This window comes from Vidua chalybeata, chromosome 1, assembly GCF_026979565.1.
Source record: "Vidua chalybeata isolate OUT-0048 chromosome 1, bVidCha1 merged haplotype, whole genome shotgun sequence".
In the NCBI taxonomy this organism is placed as follows: Eukaryota; Metazoa; Chordata; class Aves; order Passeriformes; family Viduidae; genus Vidua; species Vidua chalybeata.
The window spans coordinates 149937874-149958511 of record NC_071530.1 but is presented as its reverse complement, the minus strand read 5'-3'; positions in this window follow the sequence as shown (position 1 = coordinate 149958511).

Below are 20638 nucleotides of genomic sequence, written 5' to 3'. Positions count from 1 at the left end.
TAATATTAAAAAATGCAGGGTATTTTGAGTTTCAGTTTCTATTTTGCCATGCGATTATCTATATTTAAGACATCTTTAGAGGCATACAACCTCTAGTGGAAAATGTTCAGGGATCCTCAAAACAAAATGGGTTGAAAAACAGTGCAAACAACATAGGAAGTATGCCTTGAAGTGTTATACAGTAATTCCACTACTACATAGAAGGCCTCTGTGGATTTAAGAAATCCCATAAATGTACTTCAACACATTACAAAGAAACTAAAATGTAAAGACCTAGTCCAAACTCCCCATGCTCATGCTGGAATTTACTAGCTAAGTGAGTGGTTTAGTGAAGATTTATGATCTCAATATCGTCTGGAATTCATGGGTTTCCCATAGATTTTGTTACTCTGTGTTCCTCAGATGCTACACTTCCATTTCTAGAATGATGAAAGCCCTTTATTTCTGTTTGTTCAAAAACAGATGTGGAGAGGGAAAGCTGCCTGGATTTGTAAAACAATAATTATGGAGGGCAAAATTTACTCTTCCGAAATACGTAGATGGAAAGGATGAAGTAAGCACGTGCCACAGGGTCTTGTGAAGCTTCACCTGAAGAATCAGCCCAGTTTGTTTGCTCAGTGTCCCACATGGCATCAAGAGTAAACAATGGGGTGGAGATGAAGCTGGAAAGAAGATTTGGGGAAATGTGATCCCTCAGCATCTGTCTCATATTCAGGTATCCAAGTGCCAGGAACCAGCATAAATTTATGAGGCTGCCAAAGAGACAACCTAGCACTTATTTTCCATCTTAGATCAGCCAGAATGCGTGCATTGTCAGCATGGTGCCATGCTCCTTCTCCTGGCCCATGAACGTGGGGATAAGGTTACACGTCATCAGATGCCTGAATTTCCCCATCCATGGGATCTCTGCATGGGAGTTGTATGGCACAGAGTGGGAAGGAGGAAAAAACTCTGTGCTGTTTCTCTGGGGTCACACCTTCTAACCATTCTTGATGACCAAGATAGAAAGTCTCTTCCATGCCATAGGATCACAGAATGGTTTGGGTTTTCAGGGACCTTAAATATCCTCAAACCCCCTGCCATGGGCAGGGACACCTTCCACTATCCCAGGCTGCTCCAAGCCCTGTCCAATCTGGGCTTGAACACTTCCAGGGACTGGCCATCCCCAACTTCCCCGGAAAATTTGTGCATGGGCTTCACCACCCTCATGAATTTCTTCCTAATATCTAATCTAAACCTACTTTCTTTCAGTTTGAAGCCATTTCCCTTTGTCCTGTAAACTTCAGGCTCCTTAAATAGTCTCTCTCCATCATTCTTGTAGGTTCCCTTCAGGTACTTAATAGCCACAGTCAGGTTACCCCAAAGCCTTCTCTTTTCCAGGCTGAGCAGTCCCAGTTCTCCCAGCCCTTCCTTGTAGGAGAGGTGCTCCATCCAACAGCTCCATGTCCTCCCAGTGCACGTCACAACCAAGGAAGTTGAAGAAGCTGATGAGGGTCAAGCACTTTCAAAAAATCCCAGACAAAGAGATGCAGCTTTAGTTTATGAGATTTCACAGGACAAAAGGTACAAGGCAACGAGGCAACAAGGCCTCAACAATATCTCACCAACAGACATTGCAAACTCATCAGTCCTGCTTCTGCCACTCACCCAAAAGAATGGGAACCATTATTCCTAATTACACAAGAGCTGAAACACAGTTAATCAATTTATTTTGAGATACAGGGCTTGTTCCTGGGTGCAGAGAATTAATTTTCTTACAGTAATGCCTGGGAAAGTAGAAGATTGGTTCTGGTTGATTTACGGTGTCAGCATTTTTTTATTATTATTTCACGAACAACATCCATTTAATCACAAGGCATCTAGAAATTGAATACAAAAGGAAACCTTTCATTATTCATAGATAGTATCTTCCCCAATCACAGATCTGTTTGGTTAATAATAACTATCATAAAAGAAACCTGCTCAGGATACCCTCATAGAGTATCTTATTTCTTTCTTTTCTATTTTAATACCTAAAGGGATGCTGAAGATGAGCTAAAATTCTTCTCTGCTTCTCTTAGCTGGAGGATAGAAGTTAATTTTTTTTTGTCAGAGTATCTTTGCTTCAAAATGTGGCAGTTTGATTTTGTGTATTAAAATACAGTATTTCAAGAGTGAGAAAGCTTCTGGTCTCTGCAGTGCAACCACTGCTCATGGTCTTGTTGCTGCTGCTTATGCACAACCTGTGCCAAGGCTGACCTAGGACCTCCACAGTAATTAAATATTTTATGTCCGAACTTTGACAACGATTTCTCCATAAAATACTGACACATGTCAATCTGAATTTTCGTAAGTTTTCAGTGTCTTGTTGTCAAAGCCTGAAAGTGTGAAAGGGAAAAATTATTTAATTATTCTGCAATTTCTGGCAGGAGTCACTGTTGGCTCTAGATTATTTGTCTAAGCCACATTTTTACAGAAAAAAGGAAAAATTATAAAGAATTATCCTACATAAAAATTCTACCTCTAGGGAAGTAAAATAAGAGCTAAAAGATGTTTTTGGTTCCCAGGACTTAGAGAATTATCTTCAAATGCTAATGATGACTAGTTTCTCCATGTACAAAGTGCACATAGTAAGCCTCAACTTTCTGCTTGGGATGCTGGAAAAGTTGGTTTGCTAATGCTTGTAAAGTCCTTTAAAATCTTCATCCATAAGAAGAGTAAAATGCAGCAATTACTTTTTAATGAATTAGAAATAATGAGCAGCAGGTCTCAATGACTTTTTTTTCTTTTCCTCCAAGAATGTTCCCTCTTAAGTTGTGTGTTTAATCCCCTCTATATACCTACCTAGATCTGTTTTTCTTAACATCCACATCACCATTTTATCTTTGCACTGATGCAGAGACCAGAGTTTGCTTGTTTCTTTCCCTGACAACTTCTTTAGCTCATTAGTATCGATTTAGGAAGTATTGAAGATAAATTAAGAAGCGGAGTTGGCAAGCAATAAGGTGCCTCCAAGGGTTTCAGGCCATGAAATGAACTACCTGCAGGGAAGAGGTTGGAGCAGGGATGTTTCATGAGTTCCTTTTGCAGGAACTGCTAAATTTCCCCAGGTATCTTCTGTAAAAGGCAGAATTTATCCACTGCAAGCAGAAACAGTTCAGTGAGCTGGTCCATTTGAGGCACGCCCCACCTGAACCCTGGTTTCACCGACCACCACTGCTCATACAGATTCAGCAACATCAGAGACTTGTGAGCTTTGCCCTTTGAGCATTACAGATGGGCTTAAAGCAGCATTCAGTGCACAATTTCTGCAACAGTAATAAGTGCAGAGCATGAAATTATTTCCTGGGGTGAATTTATAAAGTGCTATTGATTCCATGTGTATTCAAAAGTCTATTCTTAATTCCTAAGGACTCCTTAATTCTCTTGCTTCATGGTAACCTTCCTGAGGAGAGAGGCAGTGCCAGGTTTTGCAGCAACGTAGTGAGGAAAAACAAGAATTAACCTGACCAAGAATTATCCTGAACCTTAACCTTAACACAGTGCTTTACATCACCAGCTTCTCAGAAAAGCCTTAAAACCAAGTTTTTGTGTGTGCTGTGTATACCTGTGGTGCTATAACAAGAAATAAAGGTTGTAATAACAGTAATTAAGGATTGTAAGTAATTGATATAACTGCAATTTTTTTGGTAATAGCAGTTCCTACTCACTGCAGAAACTTTTCCAAGACAATTATGTTTATGTAAGACCAGAATCTGATGGGTAGGAATGTTATTCTGATTCAAATACTGTTCTTATACACAAATATCTTATGTCTGTGCCATCAAGAAAACAAATGACCACTGTACAGGGTGACATTGAAGAGATATGTATATGCTAGGCAAAAAAAAAATACATCATATTCTTGCACTGATGGGCATAAAAGTATAGATCTACTATTCTGAAAAGGTTGCTTTAGATATTGTAATAAATTAAAAACTTCAGTCCAACTCTACTGAGAGCTCTGCAGTTGTACTTGCCTCATGTTAGAAAAGTGTTCCACTTCATCTGTTGGTACATGGCACAAGGACACTTTACTTGACAAAAAACAGAAGTGGTTGTGACTGAATTTTTCTGCAATTTAGTCAGCTTTGTGTAGTTTCCTTTGTATCCATTACTTTTAGAGTGCACCTGAAAACTCAGCATGATTTGCTTCCACACTGTGAGCAAAAATGCTTTCTCCAGACAACCTTTGGAGAATCACAGACACACAGAGTGGGTCAGGCTGGAAGGGACCACAGTGGGGTCATCGGGCGCCACCTCCCTGCTCCAGCAGGGCCATCCCAGAGCACAGGCCCAGGATTGTGTCCAGATGGCTCTGGAATATCTGCAGGGAGGGAGACACCACACTCTATCCGGACAATCAGTTCAGTGCACGCTAAAGAAGTTCTTCCCCAGGTCCAGGTGGAGCTTCCTGGGCATCAGTTCCTGCCCATTCCTCTGGTGCCACTGCTGGGCACACCAAGCAGAGCCTGGTCCATGCTCTGACCCCTCCCTGCAGACACTGACAGACAGGGATGAGGTCTCCTCTCAGTTTTCTCTTCTCAAGGATCAAAAGGCCCAGCTCCCTCAGCCTTTCCTCGTAAGAGAGATGCTCCAGTCCCTTCTTCATCGTCACAGTCCTCCTCTGGACCTGCTCCAGGAGCTCCACACCTCCCTTCTCCTGAGGAAACCAGAACTGGACCCAGCACTCCAGATGTGCCTCACCAGGACTGAGCAGAGAGGCGGGACTGTCGCTATTGGACACGAAATGAGTACACAGAGGTTTTGTAAGTTCAAAAGAGAAAAAGACTCAGTTTTATTCAAACATCTGGTATTTATGGAATTCCAAAGGTGACCATGGATTGGAGGATGGAATTACCACCTCTCCAACCACACTGGTCCAAAGATCAATTCATCATTTCTCTCCACCCACAGAGAAATACGTAAACTATTCTATTTATACAGGAAATTGTGTGGGAACTCTGAATCTCAAATATGTAAACATTATCAGAAGGCTAAAGAAGTTTTATGAGAACTTTAAAACTTCCAAAAGAACTATAAAAGAAAACTTAACACTTTTAAAAATCAGGACAACATCTCACCCTTTTTCTGTTAAAAAAGAAAAGAGAAAAAAAAGAAAATGAGCAATATTGAAAGGGAAAATTTAACACAGGATCACCTCCCTCGAACTGCTGGCCATGCTTTTCCCAGTGCAGCCCAGGATCCCACTGGCCCTCCTGGCCCCCAGGTCACACTGTTGGTCATGGACAGCTTGCTGCCCACCAGGGCCACCAGGTCCTTCCCACGGAGCTGTCTCCAGCAGCCTGTGCTGGTGCAGGGCATCATCAGGTGTAAAAACCTTTAGGCAAGACTAAAAGAAAATTGGAGACCACTCTTGCCCTTAGATGTTCATGGACAAGCTGTGCTCTTTGGGGCACTCTGTAGGAGTCTTGGAGGCCATTCATGAAAGCAGGAAGTCTGTCTGGGGTAAATCAGGCTGTCTTTTAATACAAATAAAGGAAATTCAGGGTTGATATGATATAGCAAGGTCATCTGCAACCACTCCTCAGGTGACAGCAAGGTCAGGGAGTGTGTGCAACCTGGGCCTGGACCCGCTTCCTCATCTGCCTCCTAAACAAGTATGGACAACACAATCTTACCTAGATTTTGTGAAAGAGACAGAAAATAACATTTTTTTCCTTCCCTCTGGCTGGGATTTGGGTGAATGACTACTGAAAGGAGGGAGAGGGAACACACTGCCAGAAGGATCTAGTGATAAATGTGTTGATGGGATGGAGTTCCTAAGATAGAGTGTGTTAGATGCATTTTAGTTTTGTACAGCAAAATCAGCAATGTTTAAAAGGCAATTTTCAGTGTCATTTCCTTTCCAGAACCTTTCTTCTTTGACTTTTTTTTTATGCTTCCTAAACTACCTGATTTGAAACATTGGCAAGAAATTCCAAATATATCAAATGAGCTATATTTCCATAATAAATGGGATTCTTCTTTCTCATGGTCATAGATATAAGCATTGTGAGACTTTTCCTCTCTGGATATAACAGTGGGTTTTGGGGGAAAAAAAAATGTCACAGCCTTAGATTTAACTGCAGGCAGAGCTCTGCTGTCTCTGGGTGTATTAAGCAGGATTACCTGTTTTTCAAAGGACTTAAGAGGAATTTTTTAATGCTCTCTTAAGAAAGGTCCATAGGTACTGGTACTGTAACCATGAAGCTCCTGCAATGGTGATTTTTGCATTTAATGCAATATACAGGTAAAAAATCTTACCAGAGCCACAACAGAAATCAAAGAAGCAATTATTTTATTGAATCACTCCATGTGCTAATTCAGCATCCTTCTGAAGGCTGTAGGAAGGCTGATTCAGTGGTTAAAATGACACATAGGTGCTCCAGAGAATGGGATTTTCCTGCACCCCAAAATTCCGTGTCCTTGGGCAAGTCATTCAGGAGAGTTCAAACTTTCAGGCATCGGAACAGGGAAGTGGTGGAGTCACCTTCCCTGGAAGTGTTCCAAGGGTCTGTGGATGTGGCACCTGAGGATTTGATTTAGTGGTGAACACGGTGCTGCTGGAATGGTGGAACCTGATGATCTTGGAGGTCTTTTCCAGCCTTAACAATTCCATGCCTGTTATGCAAGTAACTATGGGAATAAATCACATGGGACTCCATTTTCCTCATGGTGGAAAAAGGCCTATTCTTTATTCACATAACTCATTTTTATACAGTTTTACAGACTCGTGTGGGACTCCAATTGGTTTGTGGTTTTCTTGCCAATTACTTTTATTGGTTCGTAACAAGTTGTTATCCTGTATTGATTGGTCACCCAAACTCTTGGTGTATATGTGCAGGGAAGTTGTTTGTTAAAGAGAGTTTTCATTTTTCTGTCTAAAGGTATAAAACCAGTTTATACAGGTGCAAGTTGTTTTTCACCCAGGAATAGATTGTTATACTAAGGAATTGCTCACAACAGGATTGCTTTCACATGGGAACTTGCAAAATGCTAGCTTTGACCAGGACAGCCACTGATTCCAGGAGAGCAGGCCTGATTTTATGAAGCCTTTCTTTATGGTTTTTCTACCTTACTGCAACAATCATCCTCATTAGTTTCTGTGTTGCCCTTATATGCATGAAAGGGATATAAATGCTTCATATGGCTGCTGTGAGATTAAAAACATTAAAAATGTTGTAGAGATCAGATGCTGGAGGTATCTCCTTGGTCAAGCCAACCCAAGTTCCAGTAAAAATCTAGTGTTCACTTTAAGTACAGTTTTATCAGGCCTGCACCAACTGGATGCAGATGTTTCCCTTCAGGTTTTAATAAAAAAAAAAAAATAAAGCAACTTTATTTTAAGCATTGCTTTAGTCAGCGTGAGATAGCCTTTGAACGTTGTGATAAAACTGTTGAACCAAAAATAATCAAGTGGTCTAAAAAAACTGCATTGCTTTTTATCCTTATGGTAGCTCCAGACATCCTGTGGGTTAATAGTGCAAATTTACAGAAATTTACAGTGGGGAGGGGAGGGGAGGGGAGGGGAGGGGAGGGGAGGGGAGGGGAGGGAAGGGAAGGGAAGGGAAGGGAAGGGAAGGGAAGGGAAGGGAAGGGAAGGGAAGGGAAGGGAAGGGAAGGGAAGGGAAGGGAAGGGAAGGGAAGGGAAGGGAAGGGAAGGGAAGGGAAGGGAAGGGAAGGGAAGGGAAGGGAAGGGAAGGGAAGGGAAGGGAAGGGAAGGGAAGGGAAGGGAAGGGCAATCAAACTTCAGGGATAGCAGGTTCCCTCTGCTGTTCTGTATTTGGAAGGTTTGCTATCCTCTTATTTAGGGAGGATTTTTGCTAAGTGAATTGTGTGTGTGTGTGTAGGTGATAAATACATATTTTCCCAGAAGTGCATTCAATCATGCTTTACATTTCCATCATTACCTCCTGAACCCTGTCATGGACCACCACCTCTGACTCCTACAGAGCACTGGCCATTCAGTATTTTCTGATAATCTCCTGCTGGCCCAAGTCCTGCTGCAGAGTTGATGCCTCAGTTTTTGTTCTAGCTGATTAACTCTTGCTCCACTACGAGTGCTATTTTTGTAAGGCCATGGAAATCAAGAAATCACAGCCTTCATTTTGCAGTCAAAAATGGAAGTGCATTACCTGTAATTTCCCAAGCATTTCATTTCCTTGGAAGATTTATTTGTAAGCAAACAAGAGCTTTATTGTTGCTTGTTGCAGACACACCATAAAATTAGTTTTTTCCACACTGAAATGCAGTAGCATAAAATTCTCACTCGAGGAAAGTACTAACTGGCATTATGGCATTACTTTGTTAATTATGTTGGCACGTACACTGCTGCTCTTTAAATTCCTGTACACCAGAAACACTTCGTACCTAATGATTTCCTGAACTTCTTGCACATTAGTTTGCGTTTAATCCAATTTAAATCATTGTCAAAATGACGAATGCAAAGAAGACACAGACAATCTTGAAAGCAACATAGCTCCTGAGCCAGTGAGTCGTGGTCACAGGAACTACCATGGTAAAGATTAATTTTATTATGTTGGTTTTGGCTTTGACATGTTTGACAAGATTCTGAGTCATTCTTATCAGTCTGACTTGTCATTTTTAAGCAGATTAGATTTCCCACATGCTCCTCTTCTCTAGCCAGTTCTCAGTCATTACATTTTTGGTTGTTGGTTGCCAGTGGTATTGTAATAAGATAATGAACTTGGAAGACTATGATCATAAACTTTATTTAGGTGGTTGTTTGGGACAAGAAATCCATCATTAATCCATGACATAAATTATATATACCCCAATCCTTATCTTTGTTTGACTGCAACATTCCTAATGGAAAACTGCTTGATTGACATAGTCATCTTCCCAGATTTCTTCTGTGCTGTTTACAGCAACAGCCCTGTAACTGCATGCCAAACATCTTACAAAATGAATTTATGATATTTTACCATCCCACTCTGAATGGAGCTTTTCAAAACTGCAAGAAGTGTCAAGACATCAATTATGTAGTCACCACATAAGTTTTCCCTGCGCTTGAGCTCAAAAAGTTCCATGAAAATCTGCTTACAACATGCAGGAGAGAGCCAGGCTCTCTTGAAATTTGAATTCAGCACTTGAGTTCCTGCCTTCCAGAGATACTCAGTGATGAGTCTTACACTTATAAGCACTACGGACTTTGTATTTACTACTTTAGTCTTCATAAGTACTAAGTGGACAGAAAAAGTTTCCAGATTTGTCTCTTGAGGAGCAGCCTCTTGCCAAAGCACTTTCCATCCAGCTGGAAGGAGAGTTCCTCCGCTCTGCAAAGAGCAAATCCAGTGGGAGCCATCCCAGCTCTCCTGGATAAACATGCAAACATGGGATGCAAAAAGGAACATCTGTTAGGAGGGAGATAGAAAAGAGGAAAAAGCAAAGCACAGAAGTGTGTTTTCAATTCTTCACCTCTCTGCTACTCAGTTGTGTTACTCAGTGCTGCCTGGAGAACTGCCATGGCACAAACACTGTCACAAAAACATGGCTGGTTTGACTTTTACAATTTGTCCAGTGGAAGAAAGAATGACAATAATGCTGGAGGCAAAGTGCATGATAATTATCCCAGTGACCATTTCCATGTTCATGCACAGCTGCTTGTTTCAGGGTAGCTGCCAGGAATTCCTCATCCCACATGAGCTCTGCATCCACTTGTTTGCTCAGATTTGTACTTTCCTTTTATTTCCATCAAATCAATCATTATTAACCACTGACAGTTCTGCTGGGCAGTGGGATAGACAATGTGCTCTAGGACACCTTCATAGAGGGTGGAAGAAGGAATTTTAAATCACGCCTTACACCTTCATTATCCCACTTACATGTAGAATGCAGTTTTTTGTCCATGACCTTGACAGAGATGGGGAAGAATCTCTGTGTTATCACTTGTGAAATGGGCCTTCTTTCTCTGCAGTGTAAGCATATCATTACTTTTAATACATTAATTTTATGCCCACAGTTCCTACATTGTGCTATCACTTCTCATTTTTTTTCTAGCATCATAATGTTTTTCTCTCACAACTTTCTAGGAGCTTTAAACTATTTTTAAATTGCTGTCTATTTTATTTTAACTGCGATCTCCCATCCCTTTTATAGTTCCTTGCTATATTTCCCTCTGGTCTTGCTTCATCTTCTAATTTCATTTTCCCTGGCTTCATTGTTTTTATGTTGGCTTTTTGAAGATTGTTTTCCCACATGTAGCTCTTTTGTTCCTTGTACCACTGAATTGTTATTTACTCATTGAAACAGAGATTTGGATGCCTCCCTCTAGCTGGTGGTCACATCTCATATATAATGTGTTATCATGGATTGTAAAAGAGTCCACCCCAGTGGTGATTATTTTTTTAACAGTGGCTCACTCTGGGAAGATGCTGAGTGTACACGAAGAACAGGAGCTGAATTCCCCTCAAAGCTGATAAGAGTTTGCTGTGACAAAGCCTTTGTGCTTTAGCTGGAGCAGTGATAGAAATCATTTCCAGCAGAAGGATTTTCTCTGGGATTATGACTACACAGGTACTCAACCTATCCTTGAACTTTAAAAAGTGCTTAACACTTGGTTTCCAGATTGCTTAAACCTTAACCTGACATATGAGATCTCACCCTCCAGGAATCTGGGGGCAGCAGTTAAGACCAGACATAAACCACTTGAAGCAGTGCTATAAACAGCCCAGATACAATGTGTAAGCAGGAATTTCTCCTTTTCTCTCTATACTGAGGTGAAAAACAGTCAAGTAACTTTTGCTCTATTGTAAGAGGCTTTCAGTTTCTTTGTGTTTGTTTTTTCCCAATGACCAGTGAATTAATTGTGTACAGAGCACTGGGTCATGAAAGCTTAGTATGTGCTCTGCAGCAGGGCTGCAAATTAAAATTTCTGCTGTGTATTTTCTTTTGAGGAAATTTAAGGAAACCATTGATTCAATGGGCAACTAAATTCCTGCCTTCTACCTCTCCTTCATGAACTGAAGCCTGGACAGTGAAAGTACAAATTGCCCTTTTTCTTCCCTCATTTCCTTGACATGGCTGTCATTGTCGTACAGATAGACAAAATATATGGTTAAAATAATAATTTCACAGAATTTAATCCATGTTTATCAGGAAAACTGGGAGTTCTCTTTGTTTCTTCCCTCACTCCCTCACTCCTCTTTTCCTTCTTAAAACTTTGTTGTTTATCAGTGTAAAGTTCAGCAGCAGCACCTTTAAAAGATTGAAATGGAGAATCAGCAACATCTTGACATGGAGTTGGGATGGGAAGGGAGGAGAAGAACAGAGGAAAAATATAAAGTTTATTAATGCCAGAAGTTCTTGTGCCATAAATATTGTTTCATCATTGGAAATTTGGGTACAAGGCTTGTGGTTTTGATCTTGGACAGGGAGAGTGAATTTCACAGAGGTATGGACGCAACCACAGACTTGTTTTTGGGGCAAAGCCAAATCCAGGAGTGTGAAATAAAGTGAATTCAGACAAAAAAATAAAATCCTCTGCAACCACTCCTTGTAATGTTTTACAATCTCATTCTCTTTCCATTGAACTCTACCTGCCTTAGTCTATATTTGTCTTGTCAGTTAAAGAACTTTATCTGTAGTCAAAGTTGTCTTGGCAGCAGTAGGATGTTTTGTATTTAAGCCTATTAAGTTCTGCAGAACTCAGGATATTTTCAGGATTTTTACCTGACGAGAATTAAAAAAAAAAAAAAAAAAAAAAAAAAAAGGAGAAAAGAAACCTCAGAAAGTGGCAGTTTCCTCTTGTCCTACCATTTCTTGTCTGGGTCTGGCTTCCCTCCTGTCAGGGAATTGAAGGAGTGATAAGGTCCCCCCTGAGCCTCCTTTCCTCCAGGCTGAGCCCCCCCAGCTCCCTCAGCTTCTCCTCACCAGACTCGTGTTCCAGCTCCTTCCCCAAATCCATTCCCATCTCTGGACACGCTCCAGCACCTCAGTGTCATTCCATGAGAGTAGCACAATCTCCTGGACAAGAAATCAGAAATGCATGAGAAAATTGACCATTGCTGTCAAAATACACCAGATTTATGGCACAGTTGTTATAATCATGGACACAATGTGTGCTGCTATGTGTGTTCAGTTGGGCTGTGTGGTGGATGCAGAGGTCCAATGTATTCCTGCATATCCAGACTAAGGAAATTGACAGCTTTGACAAATTGAAAAGAAAGAATTTTCCCCACAGGCATTGTTCAGTCTCTCTTTTCTGGACTTTTCCAGTCCCCCATGAGCAGGTGGGGTTCCTCTATGGTCTCCCACAACTATCCAGAGAGAAATGGTGGAATGAAACTACCAACATTCACATATCACTTCTCACAGCTAGTGATTCTTATGAATATTTAAACACATTTGGGTGATTTAGGAACATATTCACCTTGATATGCAAACTGGGGTTTTCTAAAAAAAGTCCCCTGCATCAGAAATCATAGAAATAAGAAATGGTTTGGGTTAGAAGATTATTCTTAAACATCATTTTGTTCCAACCTCCTGCCATGGGCAAGGAACCTTCCACTATCCCAGGTTGCTCCAAGCCCAATCCAACCTGGCATTGGACACTTCCAGGGATGGGACACCCACAGCTCCTCTGGGCAATCCATGCCAGGGCCTCACCACTTTCACAGGGAAGAGTTCCTTCCTGATTGTTTTAAACCTATTCTCAGTATAAAGCTGATGTTTTCTCAGATCAAAGACCCACACAGAACCCCAGAATTCCACAGTGGAAGGGACCACAGTGGCTCATCTGATCCAACCTCTCTGCTCAAGCAGGGTCACCCTAGAACAGGATTGCATCTGGAATATCACACAGAAGAAAAGATTTTGTTTAATTCTCCCAACATGTTTGCCAGAACCGCTCATTAAAAAGTTGTCAGACCATCAACACGGCAGATTGCCTTTCGTTACCTGTTTGATTTCCTCTTATGAAACAATCAAGCAATTTTGCCATGATTTCTTCTTCTTCACAAGAGGGAAAAATAATAGAAGTAACTTAAACAACACTACTTTTTGCCTTCAAACTCACGTTTAAAAAGACTTGAACATGCAGGCAGGAATCCCCCTGTTCCTAGACCAAGGCTTAATTATCTGGATTTTAAACATATTTTTTTTTATTTACTAGTTCTGCCTGATAATTAGCTCTCTGCTTTTTTTTCCCCCTCACTGACTTTGTTTGATAAGGCTTTTACAGAGTCTTGGCATGCATAACTCTGTAAGTCCCATTTGTGAGGCAGCACATTCCTCTGCCTCTCTCTGCTCTGTCCCAGCTTGGAGCAGCACAGGAGTCTAATTGGCACTGTTTACAAACCACTGCACTTGGGAGGAGCTGTGCCTCCATTTGATAAATAAAGAAATGGGAGATGAGAAAATTATAACTAATTCATGCCTAGAGCCATCTATGAGCTAAGAAAGAAAGAAGTGGGAAAAGAGGCTCAAAAAGAGAAGCAGGTGCATTTGGAAGGCAGTTTACGTTAGAAACAAAAAATCTGGAGTTTTTTAAGAGATGGGTGAGAGCAATTGATGATTTATGAGGTGTGTTGGATCAATAAAAAGAAAGACAGAGAAAGAATTGAGCCATACTCCTCTAGAACAGTATTTCAGCCTGTTGTGACTTGCTCTGAAGGAACTTCCAAATCCAGAGGTGTCTTCATTGTTTCTAATACCCTTCAGCAACACAATATAATAATGATTTTAAGTGCTCTTTAGTAGTACCTCACTATGCAATCAGAAGCATAACTGATCTCATAGTGATTTTGAAAGTCACTCAAATGTTTATCTTTATTTTTGTAGTGATCTGATAGAAAAAAACCTCCATATTTTGTCTGCTGCTTTATAGCTTAGGGGTTAGGTTGATAGTTCAGGTTGAAAGGTAATCATCCATATTCACTGGAATCTAATTGTGTACGTGAGAATTGTATAATATAGAATAAGAATACAGAATTGTAGAATTGTGTTTGGGAGCACTTCCTTCCTTTCTTAACTCTAATTGATTGTACATCAACTTTCATGTAGTACTAAATCCTCTGAACAACTTGAAGTACTAAATCACTTGAACAACAAAGCTTTTTAATTTAAGGAGTCTGCCTGTTCCCTGTGGGAAAACTGGGAAAATCTGCTTTTCTGGGATTGAATACCAGTCCTGGCTGCCTCTCAGCTATCCTGGGACAAGATGGGAGTTGAACTGGGGAAGTACCCCCAGGGGTAGAAGGGAAATGGCAACAACTCAAACAATTTTTCATAGAGCACAAGAACTCTTGATTCTAGTGTGCAAGGAAGGAAGGAGACCAGCGTGGCTGAGTAAGGATCTTATGGTCATAATGAAACAGGGGAAAAAATGCCTAGGCAGGGACATTGACATTGGGAAAAATCTTGGGCTATTACAGTGTTCAAGATGAGGTTGAAAGGGGCTGTGATGTCCTGGGCCATGGCAGGATGGCAGGACCAGGTGATCCTTAAAGGTCCCTTCTACCCCAAACCATTCTCTGATTCTGTGAACCATTTCTCTGTGTCATGTCTCTGCTCAATGCACTTAGGAAGAGCTGTCATCCTCTTTTGTGGATGTAGTCTGTGGATTAATAAGAATTTCTAACTTATAGTGTTGTGCCAATTCCAGGGTTCTTTTCTTATTAATTAATTCCCAGAACAGCCTGACATTTTAATAAAGAGTTATCATCAGATGTGTCCAGGGAGGAGGGATGAAAGGAGGATTCTAGTTCAGTGGAGCCATCAGCTACATTGAGACCTGCACATGTTGACTAACCAGTGAATATTACTGTTTCTGATCTTCTGGTGTGTTTTATTAGATCTTCTCTTTCCTGAAATGAATCAAGCTCTCAGCTTCCTGAAGCAGAACAAGAATAAAATCTGGACTTACTTTGGAAAAACGGAAACCCAATTCTGAAACACGGGAAAACTTTGTCACAAAAAAAAATTCAAGACAAAAACCATCAGAGTTTGGTGTTATACCTGAGAATTTATTCCAGTTTGTTTCCGTGACCTAAATAATGATTTTTGAAGGACAGGTGAAGAACATTGGCATCTTCACCATATGTGGAAAAAGGCTTTTCATCACTATAGGTGCAGCACACAGGAAAGGTTTCAAAATTACAGACAGTGGATTTCTGGGAGATAAAAGAGCTGCATGGGGAAATGTAAACTACGTCTAAAAAATCCTTTTAAAGCCACAGAAGAAACATAGAAGCTGACAGCACAGTTACATTGGCTCTTCAGAACACTGCATTGCCAGCTGAAAGTTTATAGGGGTCAACCGTTTCTGAAAAATTAGGAAATCAGTGGTCTACAGAGAAGGCAGAAAGCCTTTTAAAATATTAGCTCATGTATGAGAGAAAATGAAAAACGTTTACTGAAAGTAAAAGAGAGGAGAAACTGTTCTGGAGTTTACTCCATGGAGCCAAAATACACTTCTCCATTTTTTTTCTTCAGCTCCTCTTCAAATATCATTGCAAGATATCACACAGGTCTGGTCTCTGTGGATTCTTAATTTAATTTCTGAAGAGATCTTTAGCTTAAGAAAAAAAACCAAAAAACTTTCAGAAGGCATCCACCTCCTTCATAGCAGAAAGCTTGAGATTATCTAATGAAGCTAAACATGAAATGAGCAATTTCAGAGTCCTGCAGCCAGTAGATCCTGACCTGGGGTACTGCTAGATGGAAAACATCTGGCAAATTCAGAAGTGCAAGACAGATTTAGAAAGGTAACAGCTTGCAAGGGCTGGAGGTGAAGGACAGAGAAAGGCTGGGAAAAGGGATGGGGTAAAGAGGTGGAGGAGAGGTGTAGAAAAATGTGGCTTTGAAATGTGGGCTGATGAAAGGATCCTATAGGGAAAGAGGAACACTTCTCTTGGATGGGGATGGCAGGACATGAAATATCAAGCTTGAACTGAAGCAAACAATGTTCCTCCAGGACATTTATGAATAAAGGCAGCACAAATAACAATCAGACAAAAACTGATGGATCAGAGAGTGAGCTGCTGTGCCAGTGTGTGAAGACAAACACAAACTGTGTTCTATTTCTCAGAGGCTTCCCTGAAAACATCTCTGCACTAACAGAATGTGGTGAAATGGTTTTCTGCTGAAAGAGGCTGGATTTAGACTGAGTATCAGGAAGAAATTTTTTACTGTGAGGGTGGTCAGGCACTGGCACAGCCCAGAGAAGGTGTGAATTCCCCATCCCTGGAAGTGTTCAAGGCCAGGCTGGATGGGGCCCTGAGCAATCTGGCATAGTGGAAGGTTCCTTTCACATGGCAGGGAGCTGGAACTGGGTGATTCTTATGGCCCCTTCCAACCCAAACCATTCTAGGATGAAAAAAATCCACAATGAATTAAAGCAACCAGAGAGAACAATGACAATCCACTGTGCATTTTTCAGCAGCAACAATTGCAATCAATGCTGATGAAATTCTGGAAATTTTCGAGGATCTGCTACTTAGAAAATGGCAAGAAGAATCTGTTTTCTCAGAGTTATCCCTGTGAGTGATTACCACAGCTGCTGACTGACATCCCAGCCATCAGAGGTCTCACCACACAAGTTCATAGTCTCATTTGACAACTGGTTGGGAATTGAAGTGAGCCAAGTTTGCCCATGGCCACATAACCCAGCAGTGCCAGCAGCACAAGAGAGCAGATTTCTTGAACTTCCAGCTCTATTATCTGAAGTGATTTAAAGAATAGGAGCTTTTTAGGTGAAAGCAACCAGTTTAAATGGAGACTGGAAATTATTATTATCACTAATGACTTAATTATGGGACATAAGAGGCCAGATAAACGGGCAGATGAATAAGTAGTTCAGAGGAAATATGCTAGAAAGAGGATTCTCCCTGCTAGAGCTTAACTTGACACAATTATCTAATAACCACAGTAAATATGGAGATCAGCAGATTATTTTCTCAACATCGAATGACTTATGTGGCATGTCAGCAAAACACCCAGGAGAATAAAACACACCAGCAACTGCTCTCTAATTACTCTTTTCAGATGGAGTAATGATCTTTAATGTGCAGTGGATCTCATTAATTAACTCAGATCTTAATTAACTCTTTGCCTAATTTACCTGCCATAGTACATTATCAAAAATGTCATCTTAACAGGTTTTTTGCTCATTTGGGGAGGAGAAAGAGGAAACTGTATGCTCATAAGTGTTTTTTGTTGCCTCTTTTCTGGAGACTCTTCTGGTAATGATCCTAATATGTGGAGTAAGAACCTATTGAAATCTCCAGTATGTTTGGTTGCCCAAATCTAATGAATTCAAGGGGAGATAGAGGATTATAGTCTTCCAATGTGCCTCACACATTTTTTAGGGTTTCTTTAGGTGCTTTAAAAAATTGCTAACTGAAGCACAACTCCTCCCTTCAAAAGGAAACAGCAAATCTGTGGGAGTCAGAGCCAGTTTGTGATGTCCCAGGTCTGCTACACCAGCCACTGAAAGAAATGTACTCTAATCTTATTTATTTTTAACTGTCTCCTTAAACACTGGATATTCTTCCTGTCCCATAAAAACAAACATCTGAGTGTTCCCTACACATTTTTAAATTTACTTTTAATTCAGGAAGTGTAATTAAAAATAAACACAAAGTACCAGCTTAGCTTGTGGCAGGAATCCCATGGAATGATGTACAAGGTTCTTCCTTGGGTTTGCTTCAGTAGTGCTGCTCCTATGCAGAAATTAATGCATTTGGTGTTTCATTGCCCTCAATATGAGTTTTGCTCATGCTGGAGTAGATTTATTCTTGCCATTCCTTCCTAGGGAAGAGTGGTAGAGTTAGCATCTTCTTACAGTAGAGGAAGGGTCTTTCCTTAAAGTCTTTCTTAGGAGTCCAAAGTGAGAGTTCCCTCTGATTTCTTCCTCCTTAACAGCTCTCTTCAAAGAATGGAGACCAAATTATTGTGTCCAAATAAATTGTTGTTTATTGTGTAAAAAAAAAAAAAAAAAAGAAACATGGAAAAAAAAAAAACAGCGGGTTTTTTTGTGATTTGTAGGTGAACACCTGATTTTCAGTCCTGTCTTCACCACCATGTTTCTATGAAATCCTTATTTCTCTCATTCCCTCTTCACACATCTCCCGCATTTAACCACACTTTGCAGCCTTAACAAATCATAGAAAATCAGGGAATATCCTGAGTTGTAAGGGACCCCCAATGATCCTTTAAGTCCAGCTCCTGATCCCTCAGAAAGCATTTCTCCCTTGGCTTGGACAAGACCATAGAGTTTCTATTTCATGCAGGCACTCAAGTAGTAGAGGAAAATAAATGTCTTCCTTACTCCGACGTTTTGGCTTACAATTTTGCAGATCTATTACATTTTCTCCCTCCCTCCAGTATTTCCCAACATTTCTAAGGCATGCTGATGGATATTTTTAGGCAAACCTCAGTGGAAAGATGTTCTGTTTATAGTCAGTCACTTATGAAGATGAATTTGCTGTAAACAATGACTACACTTGACAGTGATCCTGCCCTGATCTTACATTTATTGATGTAGGAAATTAGAGACTTGTGCTAAGCTGAACTAATTGCCATAACTACAGCTGCAGACAGAGACCCATTAATTACCTAAAATAATAACAAAGAAAATAGTTCTAATTTATTTCAGGGATAATAGATTTTGTCAGAATCCCCTTATTTTATCACCCCAATAAGTATGCATCCACAACATTTTTTTTCCTGATCTTTCCTAAGTAGGAGAGCAAGTTTATCATGAAACATGACAAATTACTGGAATGTAGACTGTGGAAGGAGTTCTGTAAGGAAAAAAGAGATGTCTGAAGTAATTTTGGGTTTGGCTGTGGTATAAAAGCCAAAGACATAGAACCTCCTCTTGAAGCACTTGAAACCAATATTTCTGGAATTTTAAATTGGTTTGTTCCTTCTGTTTTCAGGCAAGTAATTTCATCTTGGACAAGAATATGGTGAGATTAGAAGCACTGCTGACTTCAGATTAGGCTTCTTCTGGTTCTTCTGAAAATGCTTCATGAAAATTATGATTTTGCAATAGCAAACACAAAAACTATACTTAATAGTAATTTGATTTTCCTCCTCTGTTATAAATTTTATGTGGATGCAGGATTTGATAAGGAAGCAGCAAGAGGTGAAGAACTACTGAATGCTTTTCAGTCACTGGGATAAAAAAGCAGAAATATTCAGGTAATCTTCAAAACAACATCCACTGCTGTGGCTGCAACCTTTGGAGTGAAATGTGGCTGAAGGGGATTGACCAGATATGGCAGTAAGTTAATGGTGAATGAAACTCTAAGAGAGAAAAAAAATATTAGAGGTGTCTATCTTTCCATCTTGCCCTCAGGTCTTCAAAAATGATACATGGTGTTGTGAAGGACTTAATTATGTTAAATAAAATATTCTTCTCTAAATTGCAGAATCTCTTGCCTGTAACAAGAAATTGCTCATTTTTGGTAACTAAGACATTCACAGCCAGATGAATATTTGACTCTAAGTTGTCCAAATAGAAATTTATCCACTTACAGGAAAAGAGCCCCCATCCTTGCTGTGCCTTGTCTTGATCCAAGAACGTGATAGGAGACCTATGGATGTTCATTATCTAACTCAGTGCTCAAGCCTGCACTGTGGGAAACCATTACACTGTGACACCTGCTGAAAGGGATGTACTCCACAAGAAATTAAAATTTTGGGCTTTTTACAGTATTCCTTTCAGGTGTTTCTTGAATGGGCATGTGAATTTCCCATTTTTAAGCCACTATCAACTAGATTAAAATCCCAAATATATTAATGTAATATATAGTATATAATATATAATAGTAATAATATATAGTATATAGTATATAATGTATAATGTTGGAAGACATCCTATTCCATGATGAAAGAACATCCAGCATTTTTATCCCGCATCTGACAATTTCTTCCTTTCTGGATCTTACCTGTATTTATTGCTTATTGCCTACACTTACTGGAAAATTACCATAGGTGGCTTCAGTTTTAAAAAACTTTAATCACACCTTCAGGAAACCATGTGCCATTTTAAGTCATGAGATAAATGGTTCTAGGTTTGTGTTTCTACTGGTTTTTTAATTGTTTGAGATTTGTCCAGAATTCCCAGTATTGTAATAATAGATGGCAAGAGACTGAACAACGCCCTGATTCAAAGGAAAGACAAATTACCTCTTAATCTTGTAACATCATCCTAAAGGATAAACAAAGAGAGAAATGTTGGTCAACAAAGAGAGAAATGTTGGTAAACACTGAACACAGACCTGCAGAGTCTCTGGCAATCTGGAATTTCAACTTAATTCTCTCTGTCGTCAGTGCTCTTCTGGTCCTAATACCCACAGGCAGCCCAGCACATTTCTCAGAAATTTCACTTCTGGGGGTATCCCACACTGGATTACACCCCAGGTGGGTGAGTTACATGTTCAGCATGGAGAAAAACAAACTGATAAGTCCTGATAAGTCACCGGTCAGTGACCTTATTGATGAGGACAGCAAGGCATTAGCCTTGAGAATACCCTCCTCAGAGCAAGAAATGCCTTTCCTCTCTTCACAACAAAGCAGTTTCCAACCAGCAATATCCTCTTTCCTATCACTCACCAGCATCCTGGTTTACAGCACCAGGGACCTAGAA